The 15554-nt window shown below is 45.2% G+C and overlaps 65 non-coding genes across 65 annotated transcripts; all 65 read right to left on the reverse strand.

The window, feature by feature from the left end:
- Nucleotides 1–62: 62 nt before the first annotated feature.
- Nucleotides 63–145, reverse strand: TRNAL-CAG (transfer RNA leucine (anticodon CAG)). The gene has a single exon. It is a non-coding gene; the product is annotated as a tRNA-Leu (tRNA).
- Nucleotides 146–244: 99 nt separating this feature from the next.
- Nucleotides 245–327, reverse strand: TRNAL-CAG (transfer RNA leucine (anticodon CAG)). The gene has a single exon. It is a non-coding gene; the product is annotated as a tRNA-Leu (tRNA).
- A 99-nt stretch (nucleotides 328–426) lies between these two features.
- TRNAL-CAG (transfer RNA leucine (anticodon CAG)) lies at nucleotides 427–509 on the reverse strand. The gene has a single exon. It is a non-coding gene; the product is annotated as a tRNA-Leu (tRNA).
- A 99-nt stretch (nucleotides 510–608) lies between these two features.
- On the reverse strand, nucleotides 609–691 carry TRNAL-UAG (transfer RNA leucine (anticodon UAG)). The gene has a single exon. It is a non-coding gene; the product is annotated as a tRNA-Leu (tRNA).
- Nucleotides 692–790: 99 nt separating this feature from the next.
- Nucleotides 791–873, reverse strand: TRNAL-CAG (transfer RNA leucine (anticodon CAG)). Its single transcript has one exon. It is a non-coding gene; the product is annotated as a tRNA-Leu (tRNA).
- A 99-nt stretch (nucleotides 874–972) lies between these two features.
- TRNAL-CAG (transfer RNA leucine (anticodon CAG)) lies at nucleotides 973–1055 on the reverse strand. Its single transcript has one exon. It is a non-coding gene; the product is annotated as a tRNA-Leu (tRNA).
- A 99-nt stretch (nucleotides 1056–1154) lies between these two features.
- On the reverse strand, nucleotides 1155–1237 carry TRNAL-CAG (transfer RNA leucine (anticodon CAG)). The gene has a single exon. It is a non-coding gene; the product is annotated as a tRNA-Leu (tRNA).
- A 107-nt stretch (nucleotides 1238–1344) lies between these two features.
- On the reverse strand, nucleotides 1345–1427 carry TRNAL-CAG (transfer RNA leucine (anticodon CAG)). The gene has a single exon. It is a non-coding gene; the product is annotated as a tRNA-Leu (tRNA).
- A 99-nt stretch (nucleotides 1428–1526) lies between these two features.
- On the reverse strand, nucleotides 1527–1609 carry TRNAL-CAG (transfer RNA leucine (anticodon CAG)). Its single transcript has one exon. It is a non-coding gene; the product is annotated as a tRNA-Leu (tRNA).
- A 99-nt stretch (nucleotides 1610–1708) lies between these two features.
- On the reverse strand, nucleotides 1709–1791 carry TRNAL-CAG (transfer RNA leucine (anticodon CAG)). Its single transcript has one exon. It is a non-coding gene; the product is annotated as a tRNA-Leu (tRNA).
- A 99-nt stretch (nucleotides 1792–1890) lies between these two features.
- TRNAL-CAG (transfer RNA leucine (anticodon CAG)) lies at nucleotides 1891–1973 on the reverse strand. Its single transcript has one exon. It is a non-coding gene; the product is annotated as a tRNA-Leu (tRNA).
- Nucleotides 1974–2072: 99 nt separating this feature from the next.
- Nucleotides 2073–2155, reverse strand: TRNAL-CAG (transfer RNA leucine (anticodon CAG)). Its single transcript has one exon. It is a non-coding gene; the product is annotated as a tRNA-Leu (tRNA).
- Nucleotides 2156–2262: 107 nt separating this feature from the next.
- On the reverse strand, nucleotides 2263–2345 carry TRNAL-CAG (transfer RNA leucine (anticodon CAG)). The gene has a single exon. It is a non-coding gene; the product is annotated as a tRNA-Leu (tRNA).
- A 99-nt stretch (nucleotides 2346–2444) lies between these two features.
- On the reverse strand, nucleotides 2445–2527 carry TRNAL-CAG (transfer RNA leucine (anticodon CAG)). The gene has a single exon. It is a non-coding gene; the product is annotated as a tRNA-Leu (tRNA).
- A 99-nt stretch (nucleotides 2528–2626) lies between these two features.
- On the reverse strand, nucleotides 2627–2709 carry TRNAL-CAG (transfer RNA leucine (anticodon CAG)). Its single transcript has one exon. It is a non-coding gene; the product is annotated as a tRNA-Leu (tRNA).
- A 281-nt stretch (nucleotides 2710–2990) lies between these two features.
- On the reverse strand, nucleotides 2991–3073 carry TRNAL-CAG (transfer RNA leucine (anticodon CAG)). The gene has a single exon. It is a non-coding gene; the product is annotated as a tRNA-Leu (tRNA).
- A 99-nt stretch (nucleotides 3074–3172) lies between these two features.
- On the reverse strand, nucleotides 3173–3255 carry TRNAL-CAG (transfer RNA leucine (anticodon CAG)). Its single transcript has one exon. It is a non-coding gene; the product is annotated as a tRNA-Leu (tRNA).
- Nucleotides 3256–3354: 99 nt separating this feature from the next.
- On the reverse strand, nucleotides 3355–3437 carry TRNAL-CAG (transfer RNA leucine (anticodon CAG)). Its single transcript has one exon. It is a non-coding gene; the product is annotated as a tRNA-Leu (tRNA).
- Nucleotides 3438–3718: 281 nt separating this feature from the next.
- On the reverse strand, nucleotides 3719–3801 carry TRNAL-CAG (transfer RNA leucine (anticodon CAG)). Its single transcript has one exon. It is a non-coding gene; the product is annotated as a tRNA-Leu (tRNA).
- Nucleotides 3802–3822: 21 nt separating this feature from the next.
- Nucleotides 3823–3905, reverse strand: TRNAL-UAG (transfer RNA leucine (anticodon UAG)). The gene has a single exon. It is a non-coding gene; the product is annotated as a tRNA-Leu (tRNA).
- A 99-nt stretch (nucleotides 3906–4004) lies between these two features.
- On the reverse strand, nucleotides 4005–4087 carry TRNAL-CAG (transfer RNA leucine (anticodon CAG)). Its single transcript has one exon. It is a non-coding gene; the product is annotated as a tRNA-Leu (tRNA).
- Nucleotides 4088–4186: 99 nt separating this feature from the next.
- Nucleotides 4187–4269, reverse strand: TRNAL-CAG (transfer RNA leucine (anticodon CAG)). The gene has a single exon. It is a non-coding gene; the product is annotated as a tRNA-Leu (tRNA).
- A 281-nt stretch (nucleotides 4270–4550) lies between these two features.
- Nucleotides 4551–4633, reverse strand: TRNAL-CAG (transfer RNA leucine (anticodon CAG)). Its single transcript has one exon. It is a non-coding gene; the product is annotated as a tRNA-Leu (tRNA).
- A 99-nt stretch (nucleotides 4634–4732) lies between these two features.
- On the reverse strand, nucleotides 4733–4815 carry TRNAL-CAG (transfer RNA leucine (anticodon CAG)). Its single transcript has one exon. It is a non-coding gene; the product is annotated as a tRNA-Leu (tRNA).
- A 99-nt stretch (nucleotides 4816–4914) lies between these two features.
- Nucleotides 4915–4997, reverse strand: TRNAL-CAG (transfer RNA leucine (anticodon CAG)). Its single transcript has one exon. It is a non-coding gene; the product is annotated as a tRNA-Leu (tRNA).
- A 107-nt stretch (nucleotides 4998–5104) lies between these two features.
- On the reverse strand, nucleotides 5105–5187 carry TRNAL-CAG (transfer RNA leucine (anticodon CAG)). Its single transcript has one exon. It is a non-coding gene; the product is annotated as a tRNA-Leu (tRNA).
- A 463-nt stretch (nucleotides 5188–5650) lies between these two features.
- On the reverse strand, nucleotides 5651–5733 carry TRNAL-CAG (transfer RNA leucine (anticodon CAG)). Its single transcript has one exon. It is a non-coding gene; the product is annotated as a tRNA-Leu (tRNA).
- Nucleotides 5734–5840: 107 nt separating this feature from the next.
- TRNAL-CAG (transfer RNA leucine (anticodon CAG)) lies at nucleotides 5841–5923 on the reverse strand. The gene has a single exon. It is a non-coding gene; the product is annotated as a tRNA-Leu (tRNA).
- Nucleotides 5924–6022: 99 nt separating this feature from the next.
- On the reverse strand, nucleotides 6023–6105 carry TRNAL-UAG (transfer RNA leucine (anticodon UAG)). Its single transcript has one exon. It is a non-coding gene; the product is annotated as a tRNA-Leu (tRNA).
- A 99-nt stretch (nucleotides 6106–6204) lies between these two features.
- Nucleotides 6205–6287, reverse strand: TRNAL-CAG (transfer RNA leucine (anticodon CAG)). The gene has a single exon. It is a non-coding gene; the product is annotated as a tRNA-Leu (tRNA).
- A 99-nt stretch (nucleotides 6288–6386) lies between these two features.
- On the reverse strand, nucleotides 6387–6469 carry TRNAL-CAG (transfer RNA leucine (anticodon CAG)). The gene has a single exon. It is a non-coding gene; the product is annotated as a tRNA-Leu (tRNA).
- Nucleotides 6470–7230: 761 nt separating this feature from the next.
- Nucleotides 7231–7313, reverse strand: TRNAL-CAG (transfer RNA leucine (anticodon CAG)). The gene has a single exon. It is a non-coding gene; the product is annotated as a tRNA-Leu (tRNA).
- Nucleotides 7314–7593: 280 nt separating this feature from the next.
- On the reverse strand, nucleotides 7594–7676 carry TRNAP-CGG (transfer RNA proline (anticodon CGG)). Its single transcript has one exon. It is a non-coding gene; the product is annotated as a tRNA-Pro (tRNA).
- A 281-nt stretch (nucleotides 7677–7957) lies between these two features.
- Nucleotides 7958–8040, reverse strand: TRNAL-CAG (transfer RNA leucine (anticodon CAG)). Its single transcript has one exon. It is a non-coding gene; the product is annotated as a tRNA-Leu (tRNA).
- A 99-nt stretch (nucleotides 8041–8139) lies between these two features.
- Nucleotides 8140–8222, reverse strand: TRNAL-CAG (transfer RNA leucine (anticodon CAG)). Its single transcript has one exon. It is a non-coding gene; the product is annotated as a tRNA-Leu (tRNA).
- Nucleotides 8223–8503: 281 nt separating this feature from the next.
- TRNAL-CAG (transfer RNA leucine (anticodon CAG)) lies at nucleotides 8504–8586 on the reverse strand. Its single transcript has one exon. It is a non-coding gene; the product is annotated as a tRNA-Leu (tRNA).
- Nucleotides 8587–9301: 715 nt separating this feature from the next.
- On the reverse strand, nucleotides 9302–9384 carry TRNAL-CAG (transfer RNA leucine (anticodon CAG)). The gene has a single exon. It is a non-coding gene; the product is annotated as a tRNA-Leu (tRNA).
- A 99-nt stretch (nucleotides 9385–9483) lies between these two features.
- On the reverse strand, nucleotides 9484–9566 carry TRNAL-CAA (transfer RNA leucine (anticodon CAA)). Its single transcript has one exon. It is a non-coding gene; the product is annotated as a tRNA-Leu (tRNA).
- Nucleotides 9567–9664: 98 nt separating this feature from the next.
- On the reverse strand, nucleotides 9665–9747 carry TRNAL-CAG (transfer RNA leucine (anticodon CAG)). The gene has a single exon. It is a non-coding gene; the product is annotated as a tRNA-Leu (tRNA).
- Nucleotides 9748–9846: 99 nt separating this feature from the next.
- On the reverse strand, nucleotides 9847–9929 carry TRNAL-CAG (transfer RNA leucine (anticodon CAG)). Its single transcript has one exon. It is a non-coding gene; the product is annotated as a tRNA-Leu (tRNA).
- A 99-nt stretch (nucleotides 9930–10028) lies between these two features.
- Nucleotides 10029–10111, reverse strand: TRNAL-CAG (transfer RNA leucine (anticodon CAG)). The gene has a single exon. It is a non-coding gene; the product is annotated as a tRNA-Leu (tRNA).
- A 98-nt stretch (nucleotides 10112–10209) lies between these two features.
- TRNAL-CAG (transfer RNA leucine (anticodon CAG)) lies at nucleotides 10210–10292 on the reverse strand. Its single transcript has one exon. It is a non-coding gene; the product is annotated as a tRNA-Leu (tRNA).
- Nucleotides 10293–10391: 99 nt separating this feature from the next.
- On the reverse strand, nucleotides 10392–10474 carry TRNAL-CAG (transfer RNA leucine (anticodon CAG)). Its single transcript has one exon. It is a non-coding gene; the product is annotated as a tRNA-Leu (tRNA).
- A 98-nt stretch (nucleotides 10475–10572) lies between these two features.
- Nucleotides 10573–10655, reverse strand: TRNAL-CAG (transfer RNA leucine (anticodon CAG)). Its single transcript has one exon. It is a non-coding gene; the product is annotated as a tRNA-Leu (tRNA).
- Nucleotides 10656–10936: 281 nt separating this feature from the next.
- On the reverse strand, nucleotides 10937–11019 carry TRNAL-CAG (transfer RNA leucine (anticodon CAG)). The gene has a single exon. It is a non-coding gene; the product is annotated as a tRNA-Leu (tRNA).
- Nucleotides 11020–11118: 99 nt separating this feature from the next.
- On the reverse strand, nucleotides 11119–11201 carry TRNAL-CAG (transfer RNA leucine (anticodon CAG)). Its single transcript has one exon. It is a non-coding gene; the product is annotated as a tRNA-Leu (tRNA).
- A 99-nt stretch (nucleotides 11202–11300) lies between these two features.
- Nucleotides 11301–11383, reverse strand: TRNAL-CAG (transfer RNA leucine (anticodon CAG)). Its single transcript has one exon. It is a non-coding gene; the product is annotated as a tRNA-Leu (tRNA).
- A 99-nt stretch (nucleotides 11384–11482) lies between these two features.
- Nucleotides 11483–11565, reverse strand: TRNAL-CAG (transfer RNA leucine (anticodon CAG)). The gene has a single exon. It is a non-coding gene; the product is annotated as a tRNA-Leu (tRNA).
- Nucleotides 11566–11835: 270 nt separating this feature from the next.
- TRNAL-CAG (transfer RNA leucine (anticodon CAG)) lies at nucleotides 11836–11918 on the reverse strand. The gene has a single exon. It is a non-coding gene; the product is annotated as a tRNA-Leu (tRNA).
- A 99-nt stretch (nucleotides 11919–12017) lies between these two features.
- TRNAL-CAG (transfer RNA leucine (anticodon CAG)) lies at nucleotides 12018–12100 on the reverse strand. Its single transcript has one exon. It is a non-coding gene; the product is annotated as a tRNA-Leu (tRNA).
- A 99-nt stretch (nucleotides 12101–12199) lies between these two features.
- TRNAL-CAG (transfer RNA leucine (anticodon CAG)) lies at nucleotides 12200–12282 on the reverse strand. Its single transcript has one exon. It is a non-coding gene; the product is annotated as a tRNA-Leu (tRNA).
- Nucleotides 12283–12381: 99 nt separating this feature from the next.
- On the reverse strand, nucleotides 12382–12464 carry TRNAL-CAG (transfer RNA leucine (anticodon CAG)). The gene has a single exon. It is a non-coding gene; the product is annotated as a tRNA-Leu (tRNA).
- A 59-nt stretch (nucleotides 12465–12523) lies between these two features.
- TRNAL-CAG (transfer RNA leucine (anticodon CAG)) lies at nucleotides 12524–12606 on the reverse strand. Its single transcript has one exon. It is a non-coding gene; the product is annotated as a tRNA-Leu (tRNA).
- Nucleotides 12607–12705: 99 nt separating this feature from the next.
- Nucleotides 12706–12788, reverse strand: TRNAL-CAG (transfer RNA leucine (anticodon CAG)). Its single transcript has one exon. It is a non-coding gene; the product is annotated as a tRNA-Leu (tRNA).
- Nucleotides 12789–13069: 281 nt separating this feature from the next.
- TRNAL-CAG (transfer RNA leucine (anticodon CAG)) lies at nucleotides 13070–13152 on the reverse strand. The gene has a single exon. It is a non-coding gene; the product is annotated as a tRNA-Leu (tRNA).
- Nucleotides 13153–13251: 99 nt separating this feature from the next.
- TRNAL-CAG (transfer RNA leucine (anticodon CAG)) lies at nucleotides 13252–13334 on the reverse strand. The gene has a single exon. It is a non-coding gene; the product is annotated as a tRNA-Leu (tRNA).
- A 99-nt stretch (nucleotides 13335–13433) lies between these two features.
- On the reverse strand, nucleotides 13434–13516 carry TRNAL-CAG (transfer RNA leucine (anticodon CAG)). The gene has a single exon. It is a non-coding gene; the product is annotated as a tRNA-Leu (tRNA).
- Nucleotides 13517–13615: 99 nt separating this feature from the next.
- Nucleotides 13616–13698, reverse strand: TRNAL-CAG (transfer RNA leucine (anticodon CAG)). The gene has a single exon. It is a non-coding gene; the product is annotated as a tRNA-Leu (tRNA).
- Nucleotides 13699–13979: 281 nt separating this feature from the next.
- Nucleotides 13980–14062, reverse strand: TRNAL-CAG (transfer RNA leucine (anticodon CAG)). The gene has a single exon. It is a non-coding gene; the product is annotated as a tRNA-Leu (tRNA).
- A 463-nt stretch (nucleotides 14063–14525) lies between these two features.
- TRNAL-CAG (transfer RNA leucine (anticodon CAG)) lies at nucleotides 14526–14608 on the reverse strand. Its single transcript has one exon. It is a non-coding gene; the product is annotated as a tRNA-Leu (tRNA).
- A 99-nt stretch (nucleotides 14609–14707) lies between these two features.
- TRNAL-CAG (transfer RNA leucine (anticodon CAG)) lies at nucleotides 14708–14790 on the reverse strand. The gene has a single exon. It is a non-coding gene; the product is annotated as a tRNA-Leu (tRNA).
- Nucleotides 14791–14889: 99 nt separating this feature from the next.
- Nucleotides 14890–14972, reverse strand: TRNAL-CAG (transfer RNA leucine (anticodon CAG)). The gene has a single exon. It is a non-coding gene; the product is annotated as a tRNA-Leu (tRNA).
- Nucleotides 14973–15071: 99 nt separating this feature from the next.
- Nucleotides 15072–15154, reverse strand: TRNAL-CAG (transfer RNA leucine (anticodon CAG)). Its single transcript has one exon. It is a non-coding gene; the product is annotated as a tRNA-Leu (tRNA).
- A 99-nt stretch (nucleotides 15155–15253) lies between these two features.
- On the reverse strand, nucleotides 15254–15336 carry TRNAL-CAG (transfer RNA leucine (anticodon CAG)). The gene has a single exon. It is a non-coding gene; the product is annotated as a tRNA-Leu (tRNA).
- Nucleotides 15337–15435: 99 nt separating this feature from the next.
- On the reverse strand, nucleotides 15436–15518 carry TRNAL-CAG (transfer RNA leucine (anticodon CAG)). The gene has a single exon. It is a non-coding gene; the product is annotated as a tRNA-Leu (tRNA).
- Nucleotides 15519–15554: the final 36 nt, after the last annotated feature.

The raw sequence follows: 15554 nt of genomic DNA on the forward strand, positions 1-15554 counted from the left end.
TATGAATTTGTCAATATTCTGTGCAGTTTAAATGTTCTTTCTTCATCATTAGAAAAATACGATGTCAGAAGTGGGATTCGAACCCACACCTCCAGAGGAGACTGCGACCTGAACGCAGCGCCTTAGACCGCTTGGCCATCCTGACTTGCTCTTGTGGCTTTGTGGAACACACCGGATTCCGTTATGAATTTGTCAATATTCTGTGTAGTTTAAATGTTCTTTCTTCATCATTAGAAAAATATGATGTCAGAAGTGGGATTCGAACCCACGCCTCCAGAGGAGACTGCGACCTGAACGCAGCGCCTTAGACCGCTCGGCCATCCTGACTTGCTCTTGTGGTTTTGTGGAACACACCGGATTCCGTTATGAATTTGTCAATATTCTGTGCAGTTTAAATGTTCTTTCTTCATCATTAGAAAAATATGATGTCAGAAGTGGGATTTGAACCCACGCCTCCAGAGGAGACTGCGACCTGAACGCAGCGCCTTAGACCGCTCGGCCATCCCGACTTGCTCTTGTGGTTTTGTGGAACACACCGGATTCCGTTATGAATTTGTCAATATTCTGTGCAGTTTAAATGTTCTTTCTTCATCATTAGAAAAATATGATGTCAGAAGTAGGATTTGAACCCACGCCTCCAGAGGAGACTGCGACCTAAACGCAGCGCCCTAGACTGCTCGGCCATCCTGACTTGCTCTTGTGGTTTTGTGGAACACACCGGATTCTGTTATGAATTTGTCAATATTCTGTGCAGTTTAAATGTTCTTTCTTTATCATTAGATAAATATGATGTCAGAAGTGGGATTTGAACCCACGCCTCCAGAGGAGACTGCGACCTGAACGCAGCGCCTTAGACCGCTCGGCCATCCTGACTTGCTCTTGTGGTTTTGTGGAACACACCGGATTCCGTTATGAATTTGTCAATATTCTGTGCAGTTTAAATGTTCTTTCTTCATCATTAGAAAAATACGATGTCAGAAGTGGGATTCGAACCCACACCTACAGAGGAGACTGCGACCTGAACGCAGCGCCTTAGACCGCTCGGCCATCCTGACTTACTCTTGTGGTTTTGTGAAACACACCGGATTCCGTTATGAATTTGTCAATATTCTGTGCAGTTTAAATGTTCTTTCTTCATCATTAGAAAAATATGATGTCAGAAGTGGGATTTGAACCCACGCCTCCAGAGGAGACTGCGACCTGAACGCAGCGCCTTAGACCGCTCGGCCATCCTGACTTGCTCTTGTGGTTTTGTGGTTTTGTGGAACACACCGGATTCCGTTATGAATTTGTCTATATTCTGTGCAGTTTAAATGTTCTTTCTTCATCATTAGAAAAATATGATGTCAGAAGTGGGATTTGAACCCACGCCTCCAGAGGAGACTGCGACCTGAACGCAGCGCCTTAGACCGCTCGGCCATCCTGACTTGCTCTTGTGGTTTTGTGGAACACACCGGATTCCGTTATGAATTTGTCAATATTCTGTGCAGTTTAAATGTTCTTTCTTCATCATTAGAAAAATATGATGTCAGAAGTGGGATTCGAACCCACGCCTCCAGAGGAGACTGCGACCTGAACGCAGCGCCTTAGACCGCTCGGCCATCCTGACGTGCTCTTGTGGTTTTGTGGAACACACCGGATTCCGTTATGAATTTGTCTATATTCTGTGCAGTTTAAATGTTCTTTCTTCATCATTAGAAAAATATGATGTCAGAAGTGGGATTCGAACCCACGCCTCCAGAGGAGACTGCGACCTGAACGCAGCGCCTTAGACCGCTCGGCCATCCTGACTTGCTCTTGTGGCTTTGTGGAACACACCGGATTCCGTTATGAATTTGTCAATATTCTGTGTAGTTTAAATGTTCTTTCTTCATCATTAGAAAAATATGATGTCAGAAGTGGGATTCGAACCCACGCCTCCAGAGGAGACTGCGACCTGAACGCAGCGCCTTAGACCGCTCGGCCATCCTGACTTGCTCTTGTGGTTTTGTGAAACACACCGGATTCCGTTATGAATTTGTCAATATTCTGTGCAGTTTAAATGTTCTTTCTTCATCATTAGAAAAATATGATGTCAGAAGTGGGATTCGAACCCACGCCTCCAGAGAAGACTGCGACCTGAACGCAGCGCCTTAGACCGCTCGGCCATCCTGACTTGCTCTTGTGGTTTTGTGGTTTTGTGGAACACACCGGATTCCGTTATGAATTTGTCTATATTCTGTGCAGTTTAAATGTTCTTTCTTCATCATTAGAAAAATATGATGTCAGAAGTGGGATTCGAACCCACGCCTCCAGAGGAGACTGCGACCTGAACGCAGCGCCTTAGACCGCTCGGCCATCCTGACTTGCTCTTGTGGCTTTGTGGAACACACCGGATTCCGTTATGAATTTGTCAATATTCTGTGTAGTTTAAATGTTCTTTCTTCATCATTAGAAAAATATGATGTCAGAAGTGGGATTCGAACCCACGCCTCCAGAGGAGACTGCGACCTGAACGCAGCGCCTTAGACCGCTCGGCCATCCTGACTTGCTCTTGTGGTTTTGTGGAACACACCGGATTCCGTTATGAATTTGTCAATAGTCTGTGAAGTTTAAATGTTCTTTCTTCATCATTAGAAAAATATGATGTCAGAAGTGGGATTTGAACCCACGCCTCCAGAGGAGACTGCGACCTGAACGCAGCGCCTTAGACCGCTCGGCCATCCTGACTTGCTCTTGTGGTTTTGTGGAACACACCGGATTCCGTTATGAATTTGTCAATATTCTGTGCAGTTTAAATGTTCTTTCTTCATCATTAGAAAAATATGATGTCAGAAGTAGGATTTGAACCCACGCCTCCAGAGGAGACTGCGACCTGAACGCAGCGCCCTAGACTGCTCGGCCATCCTGACTTGCTCTTGTGGTTTTGTGGAACACACCGGATTCTGTTATGAATTTGTCAATATTCTGTGCAGTTTAAATGTTCTTTCTTTATCATTAGATAAATATGATGTCAGAAGTGGGATTTGAACCCACGCCTCCAGAGAAGACTGCGACCTGAACGCAGCGCCTTAGACCGCTCGGCCATCCTGACTTACTCTTGTGGTTTTGTGGAACACACCGGATTCCGTTATGAATTTGTCAATATTCTGTGCAGTTTAAATGTTCTTTCTTCATCATTAGAAAAATACGATGTCAGAAGTGGGATTTGAACCCACACCTCCAGAGGAGACTGCGACCTGAACCCAGCGCCTTAGACCGCTCGGCCATCCTGACTTGCTCTTGTGGTTTTGTGAAACACACCGGATTCCGTTATGAATTTGTCAATATTCTGTGCAGTTTAAATGTTCTTTCTTCATCATTAGAAAAAAATGATGTCAGAAGTGGGATTTGAACCCACGCCTCCAGAGGAGACTGCGACCTGAACGCAGCGCCTTAGACCGCTCGGCCATCCTGACTTGCTCTTGTGGTTTTGTGGAACACACCGGATTCCGTTATGAATTTGTCAATATTCTGTGCAGTTTAAATGTTCTTTCTTCATCATTAGAAAAATATGATGTCAGAAGTAGGATTTGAACCCACGCCTCCAGAGGAGACTGCGACCTGAACGCAGCGCCCTAGACCGCTCGGCCATCCTGACTTGCTCTTGTGGTTTTGTGGAACACACCGGATTCCATTATGAATTTGTCAATATTCTGTGCAGTTTAAATGTTCTTTCTTTATCATTAGATAAATATGATGTCAGAAGTGGGATTTGAACCCACGCCTCCAGAGGAGACTGCGACCTGAAGGCAGTGCCTTAGACCGCTCGGCCATCCTGACTTGCTCTTGTGGTTTTGTGGATGTCAGAAGTGGGATTCGAACCCACGCCTCCAGAGGAGACTGCGACCTAAACGCAGCGCCTTAGACCGCTCGGCCATCCTGACTTGCTCTTGTGGCTTTGTTGAACACACCGGATTCCGTTATGAATTTGTCAATATTCTGTGTAGTTTAAATGTTCTTTCTTCATCATTAGAAAAATATGATGTCAGAAGTGGGATTCGAACCCACGCCTCCAGAGGAAACTGCGACCTGAACGCAGCGCCTTAGACCGCTCGGCCATCCTGACTTGCTCTTGTGGTTTTGTGGAACACACCGGATTCCGTTATGAATTTGTCAATAGTCTGTGCAGTTTAAATGTTCTTTCTTCATCATTAGAAAAATATGATGTCAGAAGTGGGATTTGAACCCACGCCTCCAGAGGAGACTGCGACCTGAACGCAGCGCCTTAGACCGCTCGGCCATCCTGACTTGCTCTTGTGGTTTTGTGGAACACACCGGATTCCGTTATGAATTTGTCAATATTCTGTGCAGTTTAAATGTTCTTTCTTCATCATTAGAAAAATATGATGTCAGAAGTAGGATTTGAACCCACGGCTCCAGAGGAGACTGCGACCTGAACGCAGCGCCCTAGACTGCTTGGCCATCCTGACTTGCTCTTGTGGTTTTGTGGAACACACCGGATTCTGTTATGAATTTGTCAATATTCTGTGCAGTTTAAATGTTCTTTCTTTATCATTAGATAAATATGATGTCAGAAGTGGGATTTGAACCCACGCCTCCAGAGGAGACTGCGACCTGAACGCAGCGCCTTAGACCGCTCGGCCATCCAGACTTGCTCTTGTGGTTTTGTGGCACACACCGGATTCCGTTATGAATTTGTCAATATTCTGTGCAGTTTAAATGTTCTTTCTTCATCATTAGAAAAATACGATGTCAGAAGTGGGATTCGAACCCACACCTCCAGAGGAGACTGCGACCTGAACCCAGCGCCTTAGACCGCTCGGCCATCCTGACTTGCTCTTGTGGTTTTGTGAAACACACCGGATTCCGTTATGAATTTGTCAATATTCTGTGCAGTTTAAATGTTCTTTCTTCATCATTAGAAAAATATGATGTCAGAAGTGGGATTCGAACCAACGCCTCCAGAGGAGACTGCGACCTGAACGCAGCGCCTTAGACCGCTCGGCCATCCTGACTTGCTCTTGTGGTTTTGTGGTTTTGTGGAACACACCGGATTCCGTTATGAATTTGTCTATATTCTGTGCAGTTTAAATGTTCTTTCTTCATCATTAGAAAAATATGAGGTCAGAAGTGGGATTCGAACCCACGCCTCCAGAGGAGACTGCGACCTGAACGCAGCGCCTTAGACCGCTCGGCCATCCTGACTTACTCTTGTGGTTTTGTGAAACACACCGTATTCCGTTATGAATTTGTCAATATTCTGTGCAGTTTAAATGTTCTTTCTTCATCATTAGAAAAATATGATGTCAGAAGTGGGATTTGAACCCACGCCTCCAGAGGAGACTACGACCTGAACGCAGCGCCTTAGACCGCTCGACCATCCTGACTTACTCTTGTGGTTTTGTGAAACACACCGTATTCCGTTATGAATTTGTCAATATTCTGTGCAGTTTAAATGTTCTTTCTTCATCATTAGAAAAATATGATGTCAGAAGTAGGATTTGAACCCACGCCTCCAGAGGAGACTGCGACCTGAACGCAGCGCCCTAGACTGCTCGGCCATCCTGACTTGCTCTTGTGGTTTTGTGGAACACACCGGATTCTGTTATGAATTTGTCAATATTCTGTGCAGTTTAAATGTTCTTTCTTCATCATTAGAAAAATATGATGTCAGAAGTAGGATTTGAACCCACGCCTCCAGAGGAGACTGCGACCTGAACGCAGCGCCTTAGACCGCTCGGCCATCCTGACTTGCTCTTGTGGTTTTGTGGTTTTGTGGAACACACCGGATTCCGTTATGAATTTGTCTATATTCTGTGCAGTTTAAATGTTCTTTCTTCATCATTAGAAAAATATGATGTCAGAAGTGGGATTCGAACCCACGCCTCCAGAGGAGACTGCGACCTGAACGCAGCGCCTTAGACCGCTCGGCCATCCTGACTTACTCTTGTAGTTTTGTGAAACACACCGTATTCCGTTATGAATTTGTCAATATTCTGTGCAGTTTAAATGTTCTTTCTTCATCATTAGAAAAATATGATGTCAGAAGTGGAATTCGAACCCACGCCTCCAGAGGAGACTGCGACCTAAACGCAGAGCCTTAGACCGCTCGGCCATCCTGACTTGCTCTTGTGGTTTTGTGAAACACACCGGATTCTGTTATGAATTTGTCAATATTCTGTGCAGTTTAAATGTTCTTTCTTCATCATTAGAAAAAAATGATGTCAGAAGTGGGATTTGAACCCACGCCTCCAGAGGAGACTGCGACCTGAACGCAGCGCCTTAGACCGCTCGGCCATCCTGACTTGCTCTTGTGGTTTTGTGGAACACACCGGATTCCATTATGAATTTGTCAATATTCTGTGCAGTTTAAATGTTCTTTCTTTATCATTAGATAAATATGATGTCAGAAGTGGGATTTGAACCCACGCCTCCAGAGGAGACTGCGACCTGAAGGCAGCGCCTTAGACCGCTCGGCCATCCTGACTTGCTCTTGTGGTTTTGTGGAACACACCGGATTCCGTTATGAATTTGTCAATATTCTGTGCAGTTTAAATGTTCTTTCTTCATCATTAGAAAAATATGATGTCAGAAGTGGGATTCGAACCCACACCTCCAGAGGAGACTGCGACCTGAACGCAGCGCCTTAGACAGCGCGGCCATCCTGACTTGCTCTTGTGGTTTTGTGAAACACACCGGATTCCGTTATGAATTTGTCAATATTCTGTGCAGTTTAAATGTTCTTTCTTCATCATTAGAAAAAAATGATGTCAGAAGTCGGATTTGAACCCACGCCTCCAGAGGAGACTGCGACCTGAACGCAGCGCCTTAGACCGCTCGGCCATCCTGACTTGCTCTTGTGGTTTTGTGAAACACACCGGATTCTGTTATGAATTTGTCAATATTCTGTGCAGTTTAAATGTTCTTTCTTCATCATTAGAAAAATATGATGTCAGAAGTAGGATTTGAACCCACGCTTCCAGCGGAGACTGCAACCTGAACGCAGCGCCCTAGACTTGCTCTTGTGGTTTTGTGGAACACACCGGATTCCGTTATGAATTTGTCAATATTCTGTGCAGTTTAAATGTTCTTTCTTCATCATTAGAAAAACATGATGTCAGAAGTGGGATTCGAACCCACGCCTCCAGAGGAGACTGCGACCTGAACGCAGCGCCTTAAATTCCGTTATGAATTTGTCAATATTCTGTGCAGTTTAAATGTTCTTTCTTCATCATTAGAAAAATACGATGTCAGAAGTGGGATTTGAACCCACGCCTCCAGAGGAGACTGCGACCTGAACGCAGCGCCTTAGACCGCTCGGCCATTATGACTTGCTCTTGTGGTGTGTGTGGAACACCAGATTCCGTTATGAATTTGTCAATATTCTGTGCAGTTTAAATGTTCTTTCTTCATCATTAGAAAAATATGATGTCAGAAGTGGGATTGTAACCCACGCCTCCAGAGGAGACTGCGACCTGAACGCAGTGCCTTAGACCGCTCGGCCATCCTGACTTGCTCGTGTGGTATTGTGGAACACACCGGATTCCGTTATGAATTTGTCAATATTCTGTGCAGTTTAAATGTTCTTTCTTCATCATTAGAAAAATATGATGTCAGAAGTGGGATTGGAACCCACACCTCCAGAGGAGACTGCGACCCGAACGCAGCGCCTTAAACCGCTCGGCCATCCTGACTTGCTCTTGTGGTTTTGTGGAACACACCGGATTCCGTTATGAATTTGTCAATATTCTGTGCAGTTTAAATGTTCTTTCTTCATCATTAGAAAAATATGATGTCAGAAGTGGGATTTGAACCCACACCTCCAGAGGAGACTGCGACCTGAACAGAGCGCCTTAGACCGCTCGGTCATCCTGACTTGCTCTTGTGGTTTTGTGGAACACACCGGATTCCGTTATGAATTTGTCAATATTCTGTGCAGTTTAAATGTTCTTTCTTCATCATTAGAAAAATATGATGTCAGAAGTGGGATTTGAACCCACGCCTCCAGAGGAGACTGCGACCTGATCGCAGCGCCTTAGACCGCTCGGCCATCCTGACTTGCTCTTGTGGTTTTGTGGAACACACCGGATTCCGTTATGAATTTGTCAATATTCTGTGCAGTTTAAATGTTCTTTCTTCATCATTAGAAAAATACGATGTCAGAAGTGGGATTTGAACCCACGCCTCCAGAGGAGACTGCGACCTGAACGCGGCGCCTTTGACCGCTCGGCCATCCCGACTTGCTCTGGTGGTTTTGCGGAAGACACCGGATTCCGTTATGAATTTGTCAATATTCTGTGCAGTTTAAATGTTCTTTCTTCATCATTAGAAAAATATGATGTCAGAAGTAGGATTTGAACCCACGCATCCAGAGGAGACTGCGACCTGAACGCAGCGCCCTAGACCGCTCGGCCATCCTGACTTGCTCTTGTGGTTTTGTGGAACACACCGGATTCCGTTATGAATTTGTCAATATTCTGTGCAGTTTAAATGTTCTTTCTTCATCATTAGAAATATATGATGTCAGAAGTGGGATTCGAACCCACGCCTCCAGAGGAGACTGCGACCTGAACGCAGCGCCTTAGACCGCTCAGCCATCCTGACTTGCTCTTCTGGTTTCGTGGAACACACTGGATTCCGTTATGAATTTGTTTTGTGGAACACACTGGATTCCATTATTAATTTGTCAATATTCTGTGCAGTTTAAATGTTCTTTCTTCATCATTAGAAAAATATGATGTCAGAAATGGGATTTGAACCCACGCCTCCAGAGGAGACCGCAACCTGAACGCAACGCCTTAGACCGCTCGGCCATCCGGACTTGCTCTTGTGGTTTTGTGGAACACATCGGATTCCGTTATGAATTTGTCAATATTCTGTGCAGTTTAAATGTTCTTTCTTCATCATTAGAAAAATATGATGTCAGAAGTGAGATTCGAACCAACGCCTCCAGAGGAGACTGGGAGCTGAACGCAGCGCCTTAGACCGCTCGGCCATCCTGATTTCCTCTTGTGGGTTTGTGGAACACACCGAATTCCGTTATGAATTTGTTTTGTGGAACACACCGGATTCCGTTATGAATTTGTCAATATTCTGTGCAGTTTAAATTTTCTTTCTTCATCATTAGAAAAATATGATGTCAGAAGTAGGATTTGAACCCACGCCTCCAGAGGAGACTGCGACCTGAACGCAGCACCCTAGACCGCTCAGCCATCCTGACTTGCTCTTGTAGTTTTGTGGAACACACCGGATTCCGTTATGAATTTGTCAATATTCTGTGCAGTTTAAATGTTCTTTCTTCATCATTAGAAAAATATGATGTCAGAAGTGGGATTCGAACCCACGCCTCCAGAGGAGACTGCGACCTGAACGCAGCGCCTTAGACCGCTCGGCCATCCTGAATTTTTCTTCTGGTTTTGTGGAACACACTGGATTCCATTATGAATTTGTCAATATTCTGTGCAGTTTAAATGTTCTTTCTTTATCATTAGAAAAATATGATGTCGGAAGTTGGATTCGAACCCACGCCTCCAGAGGAAACTGCGACTTGAACGCAGCGCCTTAGACCGCTCGGCCATCCTGACTTGCTCTTGTGGTGTGTGGAACACACCAGATTCCGTTATGAATTTGTCAATATTCTGTGCAGTTTAAATGTTCTTTCTTCATCATTAGAAAAATATGATGTCAGAAGTGGGATTTGAACCCACGCCTCCAGAGGAGACTGCGACCTGAACGCAGCGCCTTAGACCGCTCGGCCATCCTGACTTGCTCTTGTGGTTTTGTGGAACACACCGGATTCCGTTATGAATTTGTCAATATTCTGTGCAGTTTAAATGTTCTTTCTTCATCATTAGAAAAATATGATGTCAGAAGTGGGAGTCGAACCCACGCCTCCAGAGGAGACTGCGACCTGAACGCAGCGCCTTAGACCGCTCGGCCATCCTGACTTGCTCTTGTGGTTTTGTGGAACACACCGGATTCCGTTATGAATTTGTCAATATTCTGTGCAGTTTAAATGTTCTTTCTTCATCATTAGAAAAATACGATGTCAAAAGTGGGATTCGAACCCACGCCTCCAGAGGAGACTGCGACCTGAACGCAGCACCTTAGACCGCTCGGCCATCCTGACTTGCTCTTGTGGTTTGTGGAACACACCGGATTCTGTTATGAATTTGTCAATATTCTGTGCAGTTTAAATGTTCTTTCTTCATCATTAGAAAAATATGATGTCAGAAGTGGGATTTGAACCCACGCCTCCAGAGGACACTGCGACCTGAACGCAGCGCCTTAGACCGCTCGGCCATCCTGACTTGCTCTTGTGATTTTGTGGAACACACCGGATTCCGTTATGAATTTGTCAATATTCTGTGCAGTTTAAATGTTCTTTCTTCATCATTAGAAAAATACGATGTCAAAAGTGGGATTCGAACCCACGCCTCCAGAGGAGACTGCGACCTGAACGCAGCACCTTAGACCGCTCGGCCATCCTGACATGCTCTTGTGGTTTGTGGAACACACCGGATTCTGTTATGAATTTGTCAATATTCTGTGCAGTTTAAATGTTCTTTCTTCATCATTATAAAAATATGATGTCAGAAGTGGGATTTGAACCCACGCCTCCAGAGGAGACTGCGACCTGAACGCAGCGCCTTAGACCGCTCGGCCATCCTGACTTGCTCTTGTGGTTTTGTGGAACACACCGGATTCCGTTATGAATTTGTCAATATTCTGTGCAGTTTAAATGTTCTTTCTTCATCATTAGAAAAATATGATGTCAGAAGTAGGATTTGAACCCACGCCTCCAGAGGAGACTGCGACCTGAACGCAGCGCCCTAGACCGCTCGGCCATCCTGACCTGCTCTTGTGGTTTTGTGGAACACACCGGATTCCGTTATGAATTTGTCAATATTCTGTGCAGTTTATATGTTCTTTCTTTATCATTCGATAAATATGATGTCAGAAGTGGGATTTGAAGCCACGCCTCCAGAGGAGACTGCGACCTGAACGCAGCGCCTTAGACCGCTCGGCCATCCTGACTTGCTCTTGTGGTTTTGTGGAACACACCGGATTCCGTTATGAATTTGTCAATATTCTGTGCAGTTTAAATGTTCTTTCTTCATCATTAGAAAAATACGATGTCAGAAGTGGGATTTGAACCCACGCCTCCAGAGGAGACTGCGACCTGAACGCAGCGCCTTAGACCGCTCGGCCATCCTGACTTGCTCTTGTGGTTTTGTGGAACACACCGGATTCCGTTATGAATTTGTCAATATTCTGTGCAGTTTAAATGTTCTTTCTTCATCATTAGAAAAATATGATGTCAGAAGTGGGATTCGAACCCACGCCTCCAGAGGAGACTGCGACCTGAACGCAGCGCCTTAGACCGCTCGGCCATCCTGACTTGCTCTTGTGGTTTTGTGAAACACACCGGATTCCGTTATGAATTTGTCAATATTCTGTGCAGTTTAAATGTTCTTTCTTCATCATTAGAAAAAAATGATGTCAGAAGTGGGATTCGAACCCACGCCTCCAGAGGAGACTGCGACCTGAACGCAGCGCCTTAGACCGCTCGGACATCCTGACTTGCTCTTGTGGTTTTGTGGTTTTGTGGAACACACCGGATTCCGTTATGAATTTGTCTATATTCTGTGCAGTTTAAATGTTCTTTCTTCATCATTAGAAAAATATGATGCCAGAAGTGGGATTTGAACTGCGACCTGAACGCAGCGCCTTAGACCGCTCGGCCACCCTGACTTGCTCTTGTGGTTTTTTGGAACACACCGGATTCCGTTATGAATTTGTCAATAGTCTGTGCAGTTTAAATGTTCTTTCTTCATCATTAGAAAAATATGATGTCAGAAGTGGGATTTGAACCCACGCCTCCAGAGGAGACTGCGACCTGAACGCAGCGCCTTAGACCGCTCGGCCATCCTGACTTGCTCTTGTGGTTTTGTGGAAGACACCGGATTCCGTTATGAATTTGTCAATATTCTGTGCAGTTTAAATGTTCTTTCTTCATCATTAGAAAAATATGATGTCAGAAGTGGGATTCGAACCCACGCCTCCAGAGGAGACTGCGACCTGAACGCAGCGCCTTAGACCGCTCGGCCATCCTGACTTACTCTTGTGGTTTTGTGAAACACACCGGATTCCGTTATGAATTTGTCAATATTCTGTGCAGTTTAAATGTTCTTTCTTCATCATTAGAAAAATATGATGTCAGAAGTGGGATTCGAACCCACGCCTCCAGAGGAGACTGCGACCTGAACGCAGCGCCTTAGACCGCTCGGCCATCCTGACTTGCTCTTGTGGTTTTGTGAAACACACCGGATTCCGTTATGAATTTGTCAATATTCTGTGCAGTTTAAATGTTCTTTCTTCATCATTAGAAAAATATGATGTCAGAAGTGGGATTTGAACCCACGCCTCCAGAGGAGACTGCGACCTGAACGCAGCGCCTTAGACCGCTCGGCCATCCTGACTTGCTCTTGTGGCTTTGTGGAACACACCGGATTCCGTTATATATATGTCAGAAATATGATGTCAGAAATGGGATTCGAACCCACGCCTCCAGAGGAGACTGCGACCTGAACGCAGCGCCTTAGACCGCTCAGCCATCCTGACTTGCTCTTGTGGTTTTGTGGAACACACTGGATTCCGTTATGAATTTGTCAATATTCTGTGCAGTTTAAATGTTCTTTCTTCATCATTAGAAAAATATGATGTCAGAAGTGGGATTCGAACCCACACCTCCAGAGGAGACTGCGACCTGAACGCAGCGCCTTAGACCGCTCGGCCATCCTGACTTGCTATTGTGGTTTTGTGAAACACACCGGATTCCGTTATGAATTTGTCAATATTCTGTGCAGTTTAAATGTTCTTTCTTCATCATTAGAAAAATATGATGTCAGAAGTGGGATGCGAACCCACGCCTCCAGAGGAGACTGCGACCTGAACGCAGCGCCTTAGACCGCTCGGCCACCCTGACTTGGTCTTGTGGTTTTTTGGAACACACCGGATTCCGTTATGAATTTGTCAATAGTCTGTGCAGTTTAAATGTTCTTTCTTCATCATTAGAAAAATATGATGTCAGAAGTGGGATTTGAACCCACGCCTCCAGAGGAGACTGCGACCTGAACGCAGCGCCTTAGACCGCTCGGCCATCCTGACTTGCTCTTGTGGTTTTGTGGAACACACCGGATTCCGTTATGAATTTGTCAATATTCTGTGCAGTTTAAATGTTCTTTCTTCATCATTAGAAAAATATGATGTCAGAAGTGGGATTCGAACCCACGCCTCCAGAGGAGACTGCGACCTGAACGCAGCGCCTTAGACCGCTCGGCCATCCTGACTTGCTCTTGTGGTTTTGTGAAACACACCGGATTCCGTTATGAATTTGTCAATATTCTGTGCAGTTTAAATGTTCTTTCTTCATCATTAGAAAAAAATGATGTCAGAAGTGGGATTTGAACCCACGCCTCCAGAGGAGACTGCGACCTGAACGCAGCGCCTTAGACCGCTCGGCCATCCTGACTTGCTCTTGTGGTTTTGTGGAACACACCGGATTCCGTTATGAATTTGTCAATATTCTGTGTAGTTTAAATGTTCTTTCTTCATCATTAGAAAAATATGATGTCAGAAGTGGGATTCGAACCCATGCCTCCAGAGGAGACTGCGACCTGAACGCAGCGCCTTAGACCGCTCGGCCATCCTGACTTGCTCTCGTGGTTTTGTGGAACACACCGGATTCCGTTATGAATTTGTCTATATTCTGTGCAGTTTAAATGTTCTTTCTTCATCATTAGAAAAATATGATGTCAGAAGAGGTATTCGAACCCACGCCTCCAGAGGAGATTGCGACCTGAACGCAGCGCCTTAGACCGCTCAGCCATCCTGACTTGCTCTTGTGGTTTTGTGAAACACACCGGATTCCGTTATGAATTTGTCAATATTCTGTGCAGTTTAAATGTTCTTTCTTCATCATTAGAAAAATATGATGTCAGAAGTGGGATTCGAACCTACGCCTCCAGAGGAGACTGCGACCTGAACGCAGCGCCTTAGACCGCTCGGCCATCCTGACTTACTCTTGTGGTTTTGTGAAACACACCGGATTCCGTTATGAATTTGTCAATATTCTGTGCAGTTTAAATGTTCTTTCTTCATCATTAGAAAAATATGATGTCAGAAGTGGGATTCGAACCAACGCCTCCAGAGGAGACTGCGACCTGAACGCAGCGCCTTAGAACGCTCGGCCATCCTGAGTTACTCTTGTGGTCTTGTGAAACACACCGGATTCCGTTATGAATTTGTCAATATTCTGTGCAGTTTAAATGTTCTTTCTTCATGATTAGAAAAATATGATGTCAGAAGTGGGATTCGAACCCACGCCTCCAGAGGAGACTGCGACCTGAACGCAGCGCCTTAGAACGCTCGGCCATCCTGAGTTACTCTTGTGGTTTTGTGAAACACACCGGATTCCGTTATGAATTTGTCAATATTCTGTGCAGTTTAAATGTTCTTTCTTCATGATTAGAAAAATATGATGTCAGAAGTGGGATTCGAACCCACGCCTCCAGAGGAGACTGCGACCTGAACGCAGCGCCTTAGACCGCTCGGCCATCCTGACTTGCTCTTGGGGTTTTGTGAAACACACCGGATTCCGTTATGAATTTGTCAATATTCTGTGCAGTTTAAATGTTCTTTCTTCATCATTAGAAAAATATGATGTCAGAAGTGGGATTTGAACCCACGCCTCCAGAGGAGACTGCGACCTGAACGCAGCGCCTTAGACCGCTCGGCCATCCTGACTTGCTCTTGTGGCTTTGTGGAACACACCGGATTCCGTTATGAATTTGTCAATATTCTGTGTAGTTTAAATGTTCTTTCTTCATCATTAGAAAAATATGATGTCAGAAGTGGGATTCGAACCCACGCCTCCAGAGGAGACTGCGACCTGAACGCAGCGCCTTAGACCGCTCGGCCACCCTGACTTGCTCTTGTGGCTTTTTGTAACACACCGGATTCCGTTATGAATTTGTCAATAGTCTGTGCAGTTTAAATGTTCTTTCTTCATCATTAGAAAAATATGATGTCAGAAGTGGGATTTGAACCCACGCCTCCAGAGGAGACTGCGACCTGAACGCAGCGCCTTAGACCGCTCGGCCATCCTGACTTACTCTTGTGGTTTTGTGAAACACACCGGATTCCGTTATGAATTTGTCAATATTCTGTGCAGTTTAAATGTTCTTTCTTCATCATTAGAAAAATATGATGTCAGAAGTGGGATTCGAACCCACGCCTCCAGAGGAGACTGCGACCTGAACGCAGCGCCTTAGACCGCTCGGCCATCCTGACTTGCTCTTGTGGTTTTGTGAAACACACCGGATTCCGTTATGAATTTGTCAATATTCTGTGCAGTTTAAATGTTCTTTCTTCATCATTAGAAAAATATGATGTCAGAAGTGGGATTTGAACCCACGCCTCCAGAGGAGACTGCGACCTGAACGCAGCGCCTTAGACCGCTCGGCCATCCTGACTTGCTCTTGTGGCTTTGTGGAACACACCGGATTCCG

This window comes from Spea bombifrons, chromosome 5 (assembly GCF_027358695.1).
Source record: "Spea bombifrons isolate aSpeBom1 chromosome 5, aSpeBom1.2.pri, whole genome shotgun sequence".
In the NCBI taxonomy this organism is placed as follows: Eukaryota; Metazoa; Chordata; class Amphibia; order Anura; family Pelobatidae; genus Spea; species Spea bombifrons.